Source organism: Rhinoderma darwinii, chromosome 4, assembly GCF_050947455.1.
Source record: "Rhinoderma darwinii isolate aRhiDar2 chromosome 4, aRhiDar2.hap1, whole genome shotgun sequence".
NCBI classification, from domain to species: Eukaryota; Metazoa; Chordata; class Amphibia; order Anura; family Rhinodermatidae; genus Rhinoderma; species Rhinoderma darwinii.
Window position 1 is genome coordinate 127867362 of NC_134690.1, and position 17497 is coordinate 127884858.

The 17497-nt window shown below is 40.5% G+C and overlaps 1 protein-coding gene across 1 annotated transcript in view; it reads right to left on the bottom strand.

The window, feature by feature from the left end:
- The window catches only part of PPM1L (protein phosphatase, Mg2+/Mn2+ dependent 1L), a 238856-nt gene that overhangs the window by 58343 nt on the left and 163016 nt on the right, over positions 1 to 17497 (bottom strand). The window lies entirely within an intron of this gene.

Below are 17497 nucleotides of genomic sequence, written 5' to 3' on the forward strand. Positions count from 1 at the left end.
GGGGTTTCCCCTGACATCACTGTCCACATTCCAGTCCAGGAGTATCCCCTGACGTCACTATCTATGGACAGTGACGTCAGGGGCTCCTCCAGCAGAGGAATACCCGGCCTAACCGTCGGCAACGCTCTGGCTGGGGATTCCACTCCTAAGGGGGAACCCCAATAGAGCTATCTACAGGGAGGTGTGTGTGTGGCACTATCTATAGGGTGTGTGTGTGGGGGGGGGTATTATCTACAGAGGGCACTGTGACATTATCTACGGGTGGGTGTGTGGCATTATCTACAGAGGGCACTGTGGCATTATCTACAAAGGGGCTGCCCAATCTTTATATTCTTGTGTCTGCCAACTGAGCAGCCAGACTGCATTTATCGACACTTAAACTGGAAAACTGGATTGTTAAAATAGGCGCGTGGAGTAAATGCGCAAATTTCCGTTAAGTTTAAACCTAGCGGTATTATTATAGTAATGTAGTATTGTTATAGTAATGTAGTAGCAGTAATATTATAGTAGTTCGAATAAGTAATTGATTAACAATAATTTTGTATTATATCAAATTTGAAAGTAATGCGGCCCGTCAACTTCACATTTTTTCTATGTGCGGCCCATTTACCCGGCCGAGTTTGAGACCCCTGCCTTAGACAGATTTACCCCAATTTATGTCCTATAAGGTTAGAAAAGAAGGAATTTGGAGATGTTTAGTTCAGTACTATAGACAACAGTAAGGGAGAACCTATCAAGCAGCATCTCCTAACTGAGTTTTAATAGATATCAATTAATGACATGAAAATAAAGGTTGACATGGGATTTGAAGCGGCATTTCTTCAGTTTTTATGATATTGTTTTTCTAATCTAATATAGCATTATATTTCATTTTTTGTTTATCACACTGTACAATTAATATCTTTTTTTGCTCTATGTTGTAGTTGAATAAAACATGTAACATTTGTCCACTTGGGATCCATCAGTAGTTCCTCTAGCAGTTGCACACTGTCTGCATTATCTCCTCGGATCTGTGAAATCCCTTTATGGCATTAGCTACCCATAGAGTCAGTGCAATAATAGTGAGGAAATGCTACATATAATCTCTTAAGAGGATGTAAATTGTACTCTCATGATGAAGTGATCCATTTGGCCATTCATAGCACAAATGACTTTTGGCGTCCATAGCAAAACTGGTGCAGGTGGAGGAAGAAAAAAAATCAATTGTCTATGTCTTGTCCCAGGACGTCCTACTACAGGTGACAATCTAATTGCTTACTTAGTCTTTTATGCGTCTCCCTCTTTAAATCAATTTCCTTGCTATAATTCCAATTTTGGCCTGTACTTTAATCTGCTCTGGAGAGACAGAATGTATTTGTATTCATTTCCTCAGGTACACACAAGAAAATCTCCTGAGTACACAAACACAGAGCTTGTATAAACATGCCAGAAATAAGAAAAAGTTCAGATAATTCCCATCCTCCATCCACACAATGATTTTTACAACAATTAGTTTGAATTCAATTAAAATGGCCCGAAAGCGAAAATGTCCTTTTTTAAGTATTTCCTATGTCTACATGCCCCCTATTGTCATTATAGACACACATATCACCCAAATATGTCAGTAAACCTTGGTTTAAAAATCTGTAATTTTGCGATGATCGAAACCCTTTAAATGACAGTATAAAAACAGCTGCGCCATTCTGTGCTGTTATGAGCATTCCGACTATCGGATTTAGACCTCATACACATGGCAAAGCCTCTGGGGTCTGTTACGTATTCACAGACACTCTGTGTTCTGCCATATTGTACTTCCCTGCGATGCTGTATTCTTCCGTAGACGCAATACCTCCGTAACATGGAATTTGTTAGAATATGCCGTTTTTTTCTCTTACAGATTCCATATGAAACTGTGAGAAAAAACAAACTCTGTGTGCCTCCCTATGAAATCAGGATGCCCATGGAGGTATAATATGGGCTCATAGATTTCTATGGGAGTCATATTACAGATCGGTACCACATGGATCTGTAATAAAGCTGTGTACACGAGATCTAACTGCAAATCGCATTAACCTCACCCACATCAAAACTAGAATAAAAAGTGACCTGATCCTATACCGATATACAATATGTAAATCCACAAAGAAACCTGCAAATCATTTAACAGCTTGTGCTCTTTTTATTTTATTTTTAGCAGTTATTTCTTTTACAATGACCAAGCACAAAGGATTTACCGAAGATACGATAAAATAATGATTCTGTACAGAAAAAAAGCAAATCTTATTGTAGAGGTAAAATATTAATAGTCTAATACAAAAAAATGGAGGTTCAAATGGAGCATTTGTCATGTTTATGCGAGATATGTATGTTCACCGCTCAATTAGACCTTTGTGACCTCTACAAGAGTGTTATTTACTATCTCACCATCTACACATTATTCTTTCCTTCCGCTAAGTCTTAGAAACATTTATCACAGCCCTAAGCAGAACACAGAACAACACTTTATCAAAGTCCTGACCTTATAGAGGAGAAATTTCAATTTGCCTTCTGCTCTGATAACTGTGCGTTGGTCTGCGCCAATCCAAAATGCTCAGTAAAATATTAACAATGGTAAAAATTGTAACCGGAATCCTTTTTTACAGGTTGACTAATGACTTCACTTTTCTTTTTTTTTTTAACATGTGTTTGAGTTGAGATACTTGCCGTGATCCTTCTTAAAATTACTTTTTGTCCTTCCAAAATGATCCAATTGTTCCAAAATCATAAACCAAATCAATATCTATCTATCTATCTATCTATCTATCTATCTATCTATCTATCTATCTATCTATCTATCTAATATCTATCTATCTCATATCTATCTATCTCATATCTATCTATCTATCTCATATCTATCTATCTATCTCATATCTATCTATCTCATATCTATCTATCTCATATCTATCTATCTATCTATCTATCTATCTATCTATCTATCTATCTATCTATCTATCTATCTATCTATCTATCTATCTATCTATCTATCTCTCATATCTATCTCATATCTATCTATCTATCTATCTCATATCTATCTATCTAATATCTATCTATCTCATATCTATCTATCTATCTCATATCTATCTATCTATCTATCTATCTATCTATCTATCTATCTATCTATCTATCTATCTATCTATCTATCTATCTATCTATCTATCTATCTATCTATCTATCTAATATCTATCTATCTCATATCTATCTATCTATCTATCTCATATCTATCTATCTATCTCATATCTATCTATCTATCTCATATCTATCTATCTATCTATCTATCTATCTATCTATCTATCTATCTATCTATCTATCTATCTATCTATCTATCTATCAATCTATCTATCTATCTATCTATCTCATATCTATTCAATTCAATTCAATTCAATTCAAAGAAGCTTTATTGGCAGGACCAAATACATATTAGCATTGCCAAAGCAAGTAAGAAGTAAGGGAATGAGGGATAGGGACTGAGGGCTTGGGGATAGGGACACATCTAGGGTCGGGGTTATACAAGTCCATGGCATATCATGTCTCTCTCAGTTTATGGCATGCAGTGACATATTGTGCCGCTGTGCCCACTGTGGTTTCCTCTTCACCCAGCAGGATGTAGAGTTTCTCTTGCTCTTCCATGGAGCTGAAGTCCGGTAAGAGATCAGAGAGTCTCCTGAAGTGAGTGTCCCTCACTGCTGAGTATTTGGAGCAGTGTAGCAGGAAGTGGGTCTCATCCTCCACGGCCTCCTGGTCGCACTGTTGGCACAGTCGGCTCTCCCTGGGCTTGTAGGTCTGTCTGTGGCGCCCGGATTCGATGAGCAGGTTGTGGGCGCTCAGTCTGTAGCGGCTCAGGATCTGTCTGTCTCTGGGGTTTGGCAGTTTCTCCAGATATGGCGCCAGTTTATATTCCCGCTGTAGACTCCGGTATATTGTCAGTTTCTGGGATGTCTTTATGTCGTTCCTCCAGTCACTGATATATTCCTCTTGGCCTTTGTTTATTGTCTTCTTGATTTCGGCTTTTGTGAGGCCGCGCTGGGTGACATTTTCTTCAGGCCGGGTCAGGGTGAGATGTTCTGGGGGGCCTGGTTTACCTGGGACCCCTTGGTGTAACAGGGCTTTATGGTGATAGGAACTTTGCCTGCTGCTGTGTAGATGGGCCCAGAATGATAGCGCCCTCTTCTGGATTGTGAGGTGTAGTGGGAATCTGCCCAGTTCTGCCCGACAGGCACTATTTGAGGTGCTCCGATGGACTTGGAGAAGGTGTTTGCAGAATTCTAGGTGGAAGATTTCTGTTGGGCTGGAATCCCACCTTGACCAGTCTGGGTATGTGTCCGGACCCCAGACTTCACTGGCATACAGGATGATTGGGGAGATGATGGAGTCAAAGATTTTCAGCCAGACCGTCACTGGTGGTTTGAGATGATAGAGTTTTCGTCTGATGGCATAGAAGGTTTTGCACGCCTTGTCTTTCAGAATCTCTATGGCTTGTTTAAAGCTTCCTGATTGGTTGATTTCTAGGCCCAGGTAAGTGTACCTGTCGGTCGCTGTGATTGTGGCGTTATTTAGTGTGAAGGTCGGGTGCCTGGGGGATTTTGAGTTTCTCTTCTGGAACACCATGATGTTGGTTTTCTTTGCATTGATGGGTAGTGCCCACGTGGAGCTGAATTTTTCTAGGATTTGCAGGTTGTCTTGGAGACCTTTCTCGGTTGGTGATAGTAACAGAAGGTCATCTGCATACAACAGGAATTTCACCTGGGTGTCATGGAGGGCGAGACCTGGTGCTGAGGAGGATTCCAGAGCTGTGGCCAGTTCATTGATGTAGATGTTGAAGAGCGTTGGACTGAGGCTGCAGCCTTGTCTGACTCCTCGGCTCTGCTGGAAATCAGCCGTTCTTCTCCCGTTCACCTTCACGCTGCATCTGTTCTCTGTGTAGGAGCTTCTGATGACGTCATAGGTTTTACCTCCTATTCCGCTCTCCAGCAGTTTCAGGAATAGGCCCGGGTGCCACACTGAGTCAAAGGCCTTCTTAAAGTCCACAAAACAGGCGTAAATCTTCCCATGCTTTGTATTGTGGACGTGGCTCTTGATGAGGCTGCGCAGGGTGTAGATGTGGTCAGTGGTGCGGTGGTTTGGCATGAACCCAGCTTGGCTTTGGTGGAGGACATTGTGCTGGGTGAGGAAGCTGAGGATTCTCTTATTCAGGATGCTGTTGAACAGTTTCCCCAGGTTGCTGCTGACACATATCCCTCGGTAGTTGGCCGGGTCGTACCTGTCCCCACTCTTGTGGATTGGTGTTATAAGGCCTTGGTTCCAGATTTGCGGGAAGTAGCCGGCACTCAGCACTATATTAAATAGTTTGACTATTGCGGCCTGTATTTCTGGCGGGCTGTGTTTTATCATTTCTGGTGAGATTCTGTCTAGGCCGCTGGATTTTTTACACCTTATGTCTGAGGTTCTCTCTGTTACTTCTTGCAGTGTTATTGGTGTATCCAGGGGGTTTTGAGAATCTTTAAGTGTTTCCTCCATCGCCTTCAATTTTGATATTATTTGTTTTTGTTCTTGGCTTTGTTCTTCTTTCGGGATATCTTTGTAGAGGTCCCTGAAATATTGGAGCCAGATGTTGCCATTTTGAATATGAAGGTTGTTTTTCTTGCAATTTTTGCCCATGTGTTTCCATAATTCCCAGAACGAGTTGTCATGGAGGGCATCTTGGAGTTGGGTAAGTTTGGTGGAGATGTGCCTTTGTTTTTTCTTTCGGAGGATGGTCTTGTATTGCCTCTGTATGTTGCTGTAGGCCTCCTTCAGACCGGTGTTGTTTGGGTCTCGGTGCTTCTTATTTGAGGCATTTCTTAGGGTCTTCCGTACTTCTTTGCACTCACGGTCAAACCAACCGTTAGGATGTATTTCTTGTGGCCTCTTGTAGTCACATCTTTTCAGGTCAGACTTCTCTGCCATGGTATAGAATATATTATTGAGGTCATTTACGGCCTGATTGACCCCTCCTGGGCTTGTCTCATACACCTTGTTGTAGAGGTTGTGAAGCATCTCCTGCACTTCTGGTCTGTTCATTGTCTCTTTATATTTTATAGTTGACGTTTTGGACCATTTATAAGATGGGGGCAGGTTGAAGAGGCCGGTTTGATGTGGTTTTTGTGCAGATGGTTTGGTTGTGGATTTGATGTATAGAAGTAATTGGTTGTGATCTGACAGGTGCGTTTGTGGAGTGACTATGAGTGCGCCAATGTTTGCGGGGTCCATGTCCGTGATGGCATAGTCTACTACACTGCTGCCTACATGGGAGTTTAGTGTATACCTTCCTAAAGAGTCTCCCTTGGTGCGGCCATTCAGTATGTGGAGTCCTAAGCTTCGACATAGATTCAGTAGTTTTTTCCCGCTTTTGTTGACGGTGCTGTCATAGCTGTTTCTCTCTTTCTGTAGGGAGTTATGACAGTCGGCCTCTGCTCCAAAGATGAAGATATTTCCATCATTGGTCAGGTAGTCTTTATCTCTCCCTGTTCTTGCATTGAGGTCTCCGTAGATGAGAACGCTGCCCAGGGTCTGGAAATGGGCGGCTTCCCTTTGTATAATCTCAAAGCTGTCTGGGTTGGAGTACGGGGACTCTGGCGGTGCGATGTACGTTGCGCAGAGATACATGTCAGACTGAGAGGTGAGGATGGAGCTGCCTATTCTTATCCAGATGTGGCTGTCTCCTCGCTTCACGGCTTTGATCTGCTCATGGAGCTCCTCCTTGTACCAGACTAATATTCCTCCTGAACACCGACCTCATCTATCTCATATCTATCTATCTATCTATCTATCTATCTATCTATCTATCTATCTATCTATCTCATATCTATCTATCTAATATCTATCTATCTATCTCATATCTATCTAATATCTATCTATCTATCTCATATCTATCTATCTATCTCATATCTATCTCATATCTATCTATCTATCTATCTCATATCTATCTATCTAATATCTATCTCTCTAATATCTATCTATCTATCTATCTCATATCTATCTATCTCATATCTATCTATCTATCTATCTATCTATCTATCTATCTATCTATCTATCTATCTATCTATCTATCTATCTATCTATCTATCTATCTATCTATCTCATATCTATCTATCTATCTATCTCATATCTATCTCATATCTATCTATCTCATATCTATCTATCTATCTATCTATCTATCTATCTATCTATCTATCTATCTATCTATCTATCTATCTATCTATCTATCTATCTATCTATCTATCTCATATATCTATCTATCTATCTATCTATCATCTATCTATCTATCTATCTATCTATCTATCTATCTATCTTCTATCTATCTATCTATCTATCTATCTATCTCATATCTATCTATCTCATATCTATCTATCTCATATCTATCTATCTATCTATCTCATATCTATCTATCTATCTATCTCATATCTATCTCATATCTATCTATCTATCTAATATCTATCTATCTCATATCTATCTATCTATCTCATATCTATCTATCTATCTAATATCTATCTATCTCATATCTATCTATCTATCTCATATCTATCTATCTCATATCTATCTATCTATCTCATATCTATCTATCTATCTATCTATCTATCTATCTATCTATCTATCTAATATCTATCTATCTCTCTAATATCTATCTATCTATCTAATATCTATCTATCTCTCTAATATCTATCTATCTATCTCATATCTATCTATCTCATATCTATCTATCTAATATCTATCTATCTAATATCTATCTATCTATCTATCTCATATCTATCTATCTATCTATCTCATATCTATCTATCTATCTATCTCATATCTATCTATCTATCTCATATCTATCTATCTATCTCATATCTATCTATCTCATATCTATCTATCTATCTATCTATCTATCTATCTCATATCTATCTATCTCATATCTATCTCATATCTATCTATCTATCTATCTATCTATCTATCTATCTATCTATCTATCTATCTATCTATCTATCTATCTATCTATCTCTCATATCTATCTCATATCTATCTATCTCATATCTATCTATCTATCTCATATCAATTCAATTCAATTCAAAGAAGCTTTATTGGCAGGACCAAATACATATTAGCATTGCCAAAGCAAGTAAGAAGTAAGGGAATGAGGGATAGGGACTGAGGGCTTGGGGATAGGGACATATCTAGGGTCGGGGTTATACAAGTCCATGGCATATCATGTCTCTCTCAGTTTATGGCATGCAGTGACATATTGTGCCGCTGTGCCCACTGTGGTTTCCTCTTCACCCAGCAGGATGTAGAGTTTCTCTTCCTCTTCCATGGAGCTGAAGTCCGGTAAGAGATCAGAGAGTCTCCTGAAGTGAGTGTCCCTTACTGCTGAGTATTTGGAGCAGTGTAGCAGGAAGTGGGCCTCATCCTCCACGGCCTCCTGGTCGCACTGTTGGCACAGTCGGCTCTCCCTGGGCTTGTAGGTCTGTCTGTGGCGCCCGGATTCGATGAGCAGGTTGTGGGCGCTCAGTCTGTAGCGGCTCAGGATCTGTCTGTCTCTGGGGTTTGGCAGTTTCTCCAGATATGGCGCCAGTTTATATTCCCGCTGTAGACTCCGGTATATTGTCAGTTTCTGGGATGTCTTTATGTCGTTCCTCCAGTCACTGATATATTCCTCTTGGCCTTTGTTTATTGTCTTCTTGATTTCGGCTTTTGTGAGGCCGCGCTGAGTGACATTTTCTTCAGGCCGGGTGAGGGTGAGATGTTCTGGGGGGCCTGGTTTACCTGGGACCCCTTGGTGTAACAGGGCTTTATGGTGGTAGGAACTTTGCCTGCTGCTGTGTAGATGGGCCCAGAATGATAGCGCCCTCTTCTGGATTGTGAGGTGTAGTGGGAATCTGCCCAGTTCTGCCCGACAGGCACTATTTGAGGTGCTCCGATGGACTTGGAGAAGGTGTTTGCAGAATTCTAGGTGGAAGATTTCTGTTGGGCTGGAATCCCACCTTGACCAGTCTGGGTATGTGTCCGGACCCCATACTTCACTGGCATACAGGAGGATTGGGGAGATGATGGAGTCAAAGATTTTCAGCCAGACCATCACTGGTGGTTTGAGATGATAGAGTTTTCTTCTGATGGCATAGAAGGTTTTGCACGCCTTGTCTTTCAGAATCTCTATGGCTTGTTTAAAGCTTCCTGATTGGTTGATTTCTAGGCCCAGGTAAGTGTACCTGTCGGTCGCTGTGATTGTGGCGTTATTTAGTGTGAAGGTCGGGTGCTTGGGTGATTTTGAGTTTCTCTTCTGGAACACCATGATGTTGGTTTTCTTTGCATTGATGGGTAGTGCCCACGTGGAGCTGAATTTTTCTAGGATTTGCAGGTTGTCTTGGAGACCTTTCTCGGTTGGTGATAGTAACATAAGGTCATCTGCATACAACAGGAATTTCACCTGGGTGTCATGGAGGGCGAGACCTGGTGCTGAGGAGGATTCCAGAGCTGTGGCCAGTTCATTGATGTAGATGTTGAAGAGCGTTGGACTGAGGCTGCAGCCTTGTCTGACTCCTCGGCTCTGCTGGAAATCAGCCGTTCTTCTCCCGTTCACCTTCACGCTGCATCTGTTCTCTGTGTAGGAGCTTCTGATGACGTCATAGGTTTTACTTCCTATTCCGCTCTCCAGCAGTTTCAGGAATAGGCCCGGGTGCCACACTGAGTCAAAGGCCTTCTTAAAGTCCACAAAACAGGCGTAAATCTTCCCATGCTTTGTATTGTGGACGTGGCTCTTGATGAGGCTGCGCAGGGTGTAGATGTGGTCAGTGGTGCGGTGGTTTGGCATGAACCCAGCTTGGCTTTGGTGGAGGACATTGTGCTGGGTGAGGAAGCTGAGGATTCTCTTATTCAGGATGCTGTTGAACAGTTTCCCCAGGTTGCTGCTGACACATATCCCTCGGTAGTTGGCCGGGTCGTACCTGTCCCCACTCTTGTGGATTGGTGTTATAAGGCCTTGGTTCCAGATTTGCGGGAAGTAGCCGGCACTCAGCACTATATTAAATAGTTTGACTATTGCGGCCTGTATTTCTGGCGGGCTGTGTTTTATCATTTCTGGTGAGATTCTGTCTAGGCCGCTGGATTTTTTACACCTTATGTCTGAGGTTCTCTCTGTTACTTCTTGCAGTGTTATTGGTGTATCCAGGGGGTTTGTTTCCTCCATCGCCTTCAATTTTGATATTATTTGTTTTTGTTCTTGGCTTTGTTCTTCTTTCGGGATATCTTTGTAGAGGTCCCTGAAATATTGGAGCCAGATGTTGCCATTTTGAATATGAAGGTTGTTTTTCTTGCAATTTTTGCCCATGTGTTTCCATAATTCCCAGAACGAGTTGTCATGGAGGGCGTCTTGGAGTTGGGTAAGTTTGGTGGAGATGTGCCTTTGTTTTTTCTTTCGGAGGATGGTCTTGTATTGCCTCTGTATGTTGCTGTAGGCCTCCTTCAGACCGGTGTTGTTTGGGTCTCGGTGCTTCTTATTTGAGGCATTTCTTAGGGTCTTCCGTACTTCTTTGCACTCACGGTCAAACCAACCGTTAGGATGTATTTCTTGTGGCCTCTTGTAGTCACATCTTTTCAGGTCAGACTTCTCTGCCATGGTATAAAATATATTATTGAGGTCATTTACGGCCTGATTTACCCCTCCTGGGCTTGTCTCATACACCTTGTTGTAGAGGTTGTGAAGCATCTCCTGCACTATCTATCTATCTATCTATCTATCTATCTATCTATCTATCTATCTATCTATCTATCTATCTATCTCATATCTATCTATCTATCTATCTATCTATCTATCTATCTATCTATCTATCTATCTATCTATCTATCTATCTATCTATCTATCTATCTATCACAAACTTTAGAAATATCCCAGTTCTAAGTAAAGGCCCTTTTACATGGGACAATGATCGGGAAAACGAGCGTTCATATTCCCGATCATTACCCTGTGTAAACTGTGCAACAATCAGCCGATGACCGAGCAAACGTTCATTCATTGGCTGATCTGCTCGTTTATGCAGCATTAAATATTATCGTTGTTGGCAGCACATTTCCCTGTGTAAATAGTGAGACGTGCTGACGACATAATGGAAATGTATGGGATTGAACGATCGTAGTATTGATCGCTCGTCCCCATACATAGACAGACAATCATTGCTCCTTGTGAAACAAGCAAACGAGCACAGCCTGTAATGGTGGAAAATATTATCGTTGTCGGCAGCCCATCTCCCTGTGTAAATACGGAGATGGGCTGCTGACATGATGGTAATGCATAGGGACGAGTGATGGTAGTAACGATCGATCAACCCCATACATTACTGATCATAGCTCCTTGTGAAAGGAGGAAACGAGCCCCAATCAACAAGCTGTGTCGTTGATCGGCGCTCGTATTCACGGCCTATATCAGACCGCATAATAGGACCTTTATTTATTTGTATTTGATTTATGGGTTTAGATACTATATTTCATATATTTGCATCTACAGTAAAATTGTTCATTGACAGTTCTTTTTACTCATTACTCATAATTCCAATCATTGCAAATATCATTTATGTGCTGAAAAAAAAACTACAAGAAAACCTAAACCACTTACAACCGACGGAAATTTCTGTTGGCCGGAACCAATCAATTTAGTACCATAAACATAAGGGTAACTGTTAAGGACTATCTTTTACTGTCAGATAGTTAACTTTAAGGCCTCATGCACACGAACGTAAAAAAGGCCGTAATTACGGGCCCATCGACTTCTATTGGCCACGGGTACCTTCCCGTATGCTTACGGGAAGGTGCCCGTGCCGTTGAAAAATATAGAACATGTCCTATTTCAGGCCGTAATAACGGCAAGGGCAGATCTATAGAAGTCTATGGGGCTCCCGTAATTACAGGTGGCTACGTGTGTGCACCCATAATTACGGAAGCGTTGCTAGGTGAAGTTCAGGGGATAGTCACTGTCCAGGGTGAACGAGTTAACTGATCGGCAATAACTCTCAGCACCCGGGACTGTAACTACCGCTGGAGTTAATAGTATTAAAAGTTAACTTACCCAGAACTCTTCTTCTTCTTCTTCCTCCTCCAGTCCGGCCTCCCGGGATGTCGTTTCATCCCATGTGACTGCTGCAGCCAATTACAGGCCAATCACTGGCTGCAGCGGTCACATGGACTGCCGCATCATCCAGGGAGGTCGGACTGGATGTCAAGAGAGGGACACGTCACCAAGACAACGGCCGGGTAAGTAAGAATTTATTTTACTTTTACTGCGGAAAGGGCTGCCCCTTCTCTTTATCCTGCACTGATAGAGAGAAGGGGCTGCCGATTAGTGCAGTGCAATTTTGCAGCGAAAACGTGCCCGTAAATACGGGTGGAATACTGGTGACACCGGACCCGTATTTACGAGCACGGGTCCGTAAATACTGGTGCAATACGGGTCGAATATGTGTGACCAAGGACCCGTATTTACGCCAGTATGTACGGGAAGGACAAAAATACGTTTGTGTGAATGAGGCCTAATTTTGTGTTTTTGGCCAACTTTCAATCATCAGATGAAGTTCTGAAAACACTGTAGCAGCAAGGGGTGCGGAGATGTTTCAGCTCAGATGCCTGCAGAGATTTGCAGCTCTGGGTCATAATAAAGGTTGTAACTCAGGATCAGTACAAGATAAGTAAAGCAACTTTACAAAGCAACTTATTATTTCTATATGTATATCGTAAAAAGGTGTTCAGAGATGGATATATAATATCGTGACTTTTTCTTTGCTCTGCCTTTACCATACAGTTTAATACATCTTGCAATAGGAATGAAAACCCTGCAATAATTTACAGAGAAAGGGACAGTAGTAATCCACGAACACATCTCATACAAAGAGCATAAAAAAAAACTTTTCTGGTTTTCTCTCTCAACGGAATATACAAATCTATCTCTACCGTGGATAAACTTATGATATGCCCTCATTTTTATATGCAGAGGCAAAATACAATAGACACAAACACTGCAAGGAAAGAGCCATCAGACTCCACTAGCGTTTTTTACTATAAAAATATTTTATATTTTAATATTTTAACCTTCATATTGTACACGGTCAAGAAAGCAACACTGAATATAGACCATGCATAGTCTACGGCACTTGTGACTTGCTCTTGACAAAAAATATATTATTTCAATGAGTAACACTGTAAAATATAACTAAGAAGAATGCTTTGTCTTATTTGTAAAGAGAATATTTTATAAGCATTTTAATACAAAGCTCTCCAGTTCAGACCATACATCAATAACCTTGTCTATTCCGCACATTTTTTTACAAGTTGTACAAATGTGTGATCTTTCCAAGATCAATAAAAAGAGTCAAAAGGAAATTCAGAATTTTGAGTATGTCTGGGGAATAATATTGTGGTATGGCAGTCCTTCTAAAGGCCTTGATCCATATTATGTCTGTCACTTACAAAAAGAAAAGAATCTAAATTCTATGTCATGTTCAAAGTCCTTCATGGGATTACTAACCACAACTGTCATACTGAATTTCATTATCTTTTTTATTATTAAAAGGGTCAACACCTGATAGCAGGAATGATATATTTTTGAGAAACTCTAAGGCTGTTCATACACAAGTTAGCTTTCGCCTGAGCGATCATTCATAACCCCGTAAACATGTACTTGACTCAGATGAGTATAAATATTGTTTCAATAGAAGAGAATAGCAGTGGCCAGACACCTATAGTACTGCTTATTTTCTAGTAAAATAAGGTATTGAACAGGTTAAAACCTAACAGACCCTTGGAGGTGTCAAGGGATAGCCAGGTAAAATAGGCAACATATACAAACAAATACAGTGCCAGATCATGGACTGATGACAGGATATCCATCTTCAGAACATCTAAGAAATGACAATGATAGTGGTAAGAGTGACCCAAATTTCCTCCAGATAGATCTCCATTTATCACAAGTATCTGGTTTAAGTTGTTGTTCATAAAATGTATCAAAATCAGGTGTTACATTTAATGGGGGGGCAATTACTTTTTTTACACAGGGCCATGACATAATCATTTAACAACTGTATTTTGTGTTCATTTAGGTAGTCATGTGTACGGTCTGTGATTGCGGCACGGACAGTCACCCACATTTGCGGGCTGTGCTCCCATTTTAAAGGAGCGCGGTTCATAAATTAAAAAAAAATAGGACATGTCTTATTTTTTGCAGGTCATTTCTACGTCCCGGACACTTACCTGTAAATATACGGGAACGTGTCCGTGGGCCAAAGAAATGAACGGATCAGTATTTTTATCCGCAATTACGCATCTGTAGTTGCGGATAAAAATTACGGTTGTGTGCAGGAGGCCTTGGGGTTGCCTTTGTCTTATATTTCATTTTTTATAAAAGATCTGAAACGAGTGTGACAAACATTCAAAAATAGATCAAATCTGGTCTATATCTTATCCTCGTGGGCAGTTTAACACCTTCCCGACCGCCCACTGTCTTTTGACGTCAGGCGGTGCAGGTGCTTAGTCTACATGGACGTCTTTTGGCGGCGCTGTAGATCAGGCTGATGAGCGCTCGTGGGAGCGCTCAGCCTCTAAGCAGGAGCTTCTGTAACTTACAGCTCCTGATCTTAGAGCAGCCTCCTGAACACAGCTGGGGTCGACAAACATTCGGACCCCAGCTGTTTAACCCTTTGATTACCGCGGTCAAACAATGGGGAATCCCTCTGCAGTCAGCCCTGGGGACCTACAAAGGACCCCAGGGCTGTCTGTTCTGTTTGCCTGCTGTTCGGGCACACTATGTCCTGCCCGATCAGCAGCCTGCGTCATAGTGACACAGTGTAATGTATTAGCATACAGAAGTATGCTAATACATTACAACTAAAAAATAAAGTTACAAATAAAGTTATCCCTTGATGGGATTAAAAAAAAAAGTAACAAAACAAATAAATAAATAAAAAAAGTCCCAAAAAGAGTCTTTATTTTGCATTAAATACATTTTATTGCCCCTACACTAAATAAAAACAAAAAACCTACACATATTAGTTATCTACACGACCGTAATAACCTGAAGAATTAATCTATTGGGTTATTTAGCGTGAAACGTGAACGGGATAAAAAAGAAACAAAAAAAACGATTCAGAGAATTTCTTTTTCCTATATTCACGGCGTAAAAATTTTTTTTTTACCCCCAAACGGTGAGAGAAAAAAAATACTATTTCTCTCGCATAAAACAAGGCCTCATACAGCCACGTCAATGAAAAAATAAAAAAGTTATGGCTGCTGAAACGCAGAGAGGCAAAAACAGAAAAATTGAGCTGGTCATTAAGGTCTTTTCAGGCCCGGTCACCGATAATTTTTGTTGCAGTAATTTATTTTTGTAATATATTGTTCTAAAGTGTTTAAGCTCCATTTCTTCCATACAGAGCGCCAAATTTCCTGCTACCCCTGCATAGCCGATGCTGGAGGGAGAATAGTGAGGATGGATTCATGCTGGAGTTGTATGAATTTCTTTTAGAAAAAAACCCACAAAAAAAAAAGGTTATCATCTCGTGTTTTTCCCCTGTACAAAACAAAACAGAAGAAAGATTTTACCCGTTCTAAAGTTCAGTTCCGAATTACAGCTCCATGCAGGAGCTGTACATTTAGTGCCACGGACGGCATCTGATCCCATTCTTAGCTGTAAGTGTATGGCTAATGCATAGAGCGGTAATACGGCCGTGTGCATTAATCCTAAGGTGAGTTTAATTTGCATGAGTATATAGAATAGTGGCATACATAAAGGAAATTAGGCCTGACATCGAAATTTAAATTGCTTCCCCACACCCCAGCCCCATTCTTGGGAAAGGAGGCCCTGAAGCATAATCCCTTGAAGGAGAAAATTGTGGCCTGACCTTTGGTCCAGGTTCCCTCTCTTATATTTGATATGACTGTGCTGCAGTGGGGAAGGAAACCCTGTGCATGTTCACACTGTCCAGTGCAAACAGTGATTCCGCTTTATAAGTACCTACATTATACATGCTACTTAGTCAGACCTGTCCACCAGGATCTTTGTGGCAAATGTGACAATAGCCTATTACTTTTATCTTCACCAGGTTTTAAAGTTACACAATGTTGCTCTGGTGCTTTCCACACATCCCTACGCAGTCTTACGTCAACATGTTTAGCGGTCATTCCACTTAACCCAATTTATTAAAACTTTTATTCAACAAAAGTTTGTCCATTTTTTAGTATGGCAATTTAATGTCCCAATGATATAACTATATGACAATAGGATGTTAAGTTGTATGATACCAATATATTTTCACATAATATTAACTGGTTGCCGACTAAGGCTAGATTCACATGGGCGCTTCACATCTCGGACGTGACAAACTGCGGTTTTTCACGTCCGAGGTGCATCCGTGCTCTGCGCCCAGCGGGATACAATATCACGCATCACCCATAGACCAGAGTCTATGGAGGGATGGGTGAAGCGTGAAAAAAATAGGACATGTCCTATTTTGTCACAGACCCTTCACACGTTGAAACAACGGCCGTGCGAACGGCCACATTGAATTACATAGGTTTGTGTGATGGACGTGATTTCATATAGATATATGTTTCATATGACATATAGATATATGCTAGAACATTATAGTTAAAAAAATCGAAAGAAAAATTGAAAAAGTACCCCTATGCGATTAAAAAAAAAGCAAAATTTGTTTCAAAAAAAGTAATGTCAAATAAATAAGATCAGTAAACCAAATACACATAAATGCTAATTTTTTACAATAAATTAGCTTTATGAAATTTAAGTCCAAAAATATAAAATATACAGATTTGGTATCGTCACGATCCTGTACAATAAATATATAGAATCATTTATGAGGATTGGTGCATGCTGTAAAAAATAAAAACTGCAGTGGACCTGCTTTTTTGCGAAAATAAAATTAATATAAATGAACCACTAATGTATATGCACCAAAAACCTAGATAAACTACGATGTGTCTCCCAAAAATAAGAAAACCTCAAACAGCTACATCAAACCAAAAATAAAAACGTTATGACAGGAGGGATGCAAAGAGGAAATGTAATTTTTTTTTTATGGTCCTCAAGGCCTAAAGTGGCCAAATTGGTCAGAGACATGCAGGACCCACTGACACTGAACCCGTCAGTCCCGCGGACCTGACGAATACAGGTTTCAGCGCAAGGTACAGCTGCTCTGTATACAGAATACAAAGCAGCTGTATCTCAAAAAGTAAAAAATTTTTTTTAATAAAAAGTATTTTGAAGGTTGCACCAATCACACGAATAGATATTTTTGTTAAAAAATAAATAAATAAATAAATAAATTTCAAAAGGTGAACATAGCCTATAAGCGGTAATGTTTGCTAAAAATAACCCAGATCCAACAATGTGCACATAAACTGGAATTTCTATGTCCTTTGCTAGTAACACTACATTGAATAAGAACGAAATAAGGCTTCGTTCACATCTGCG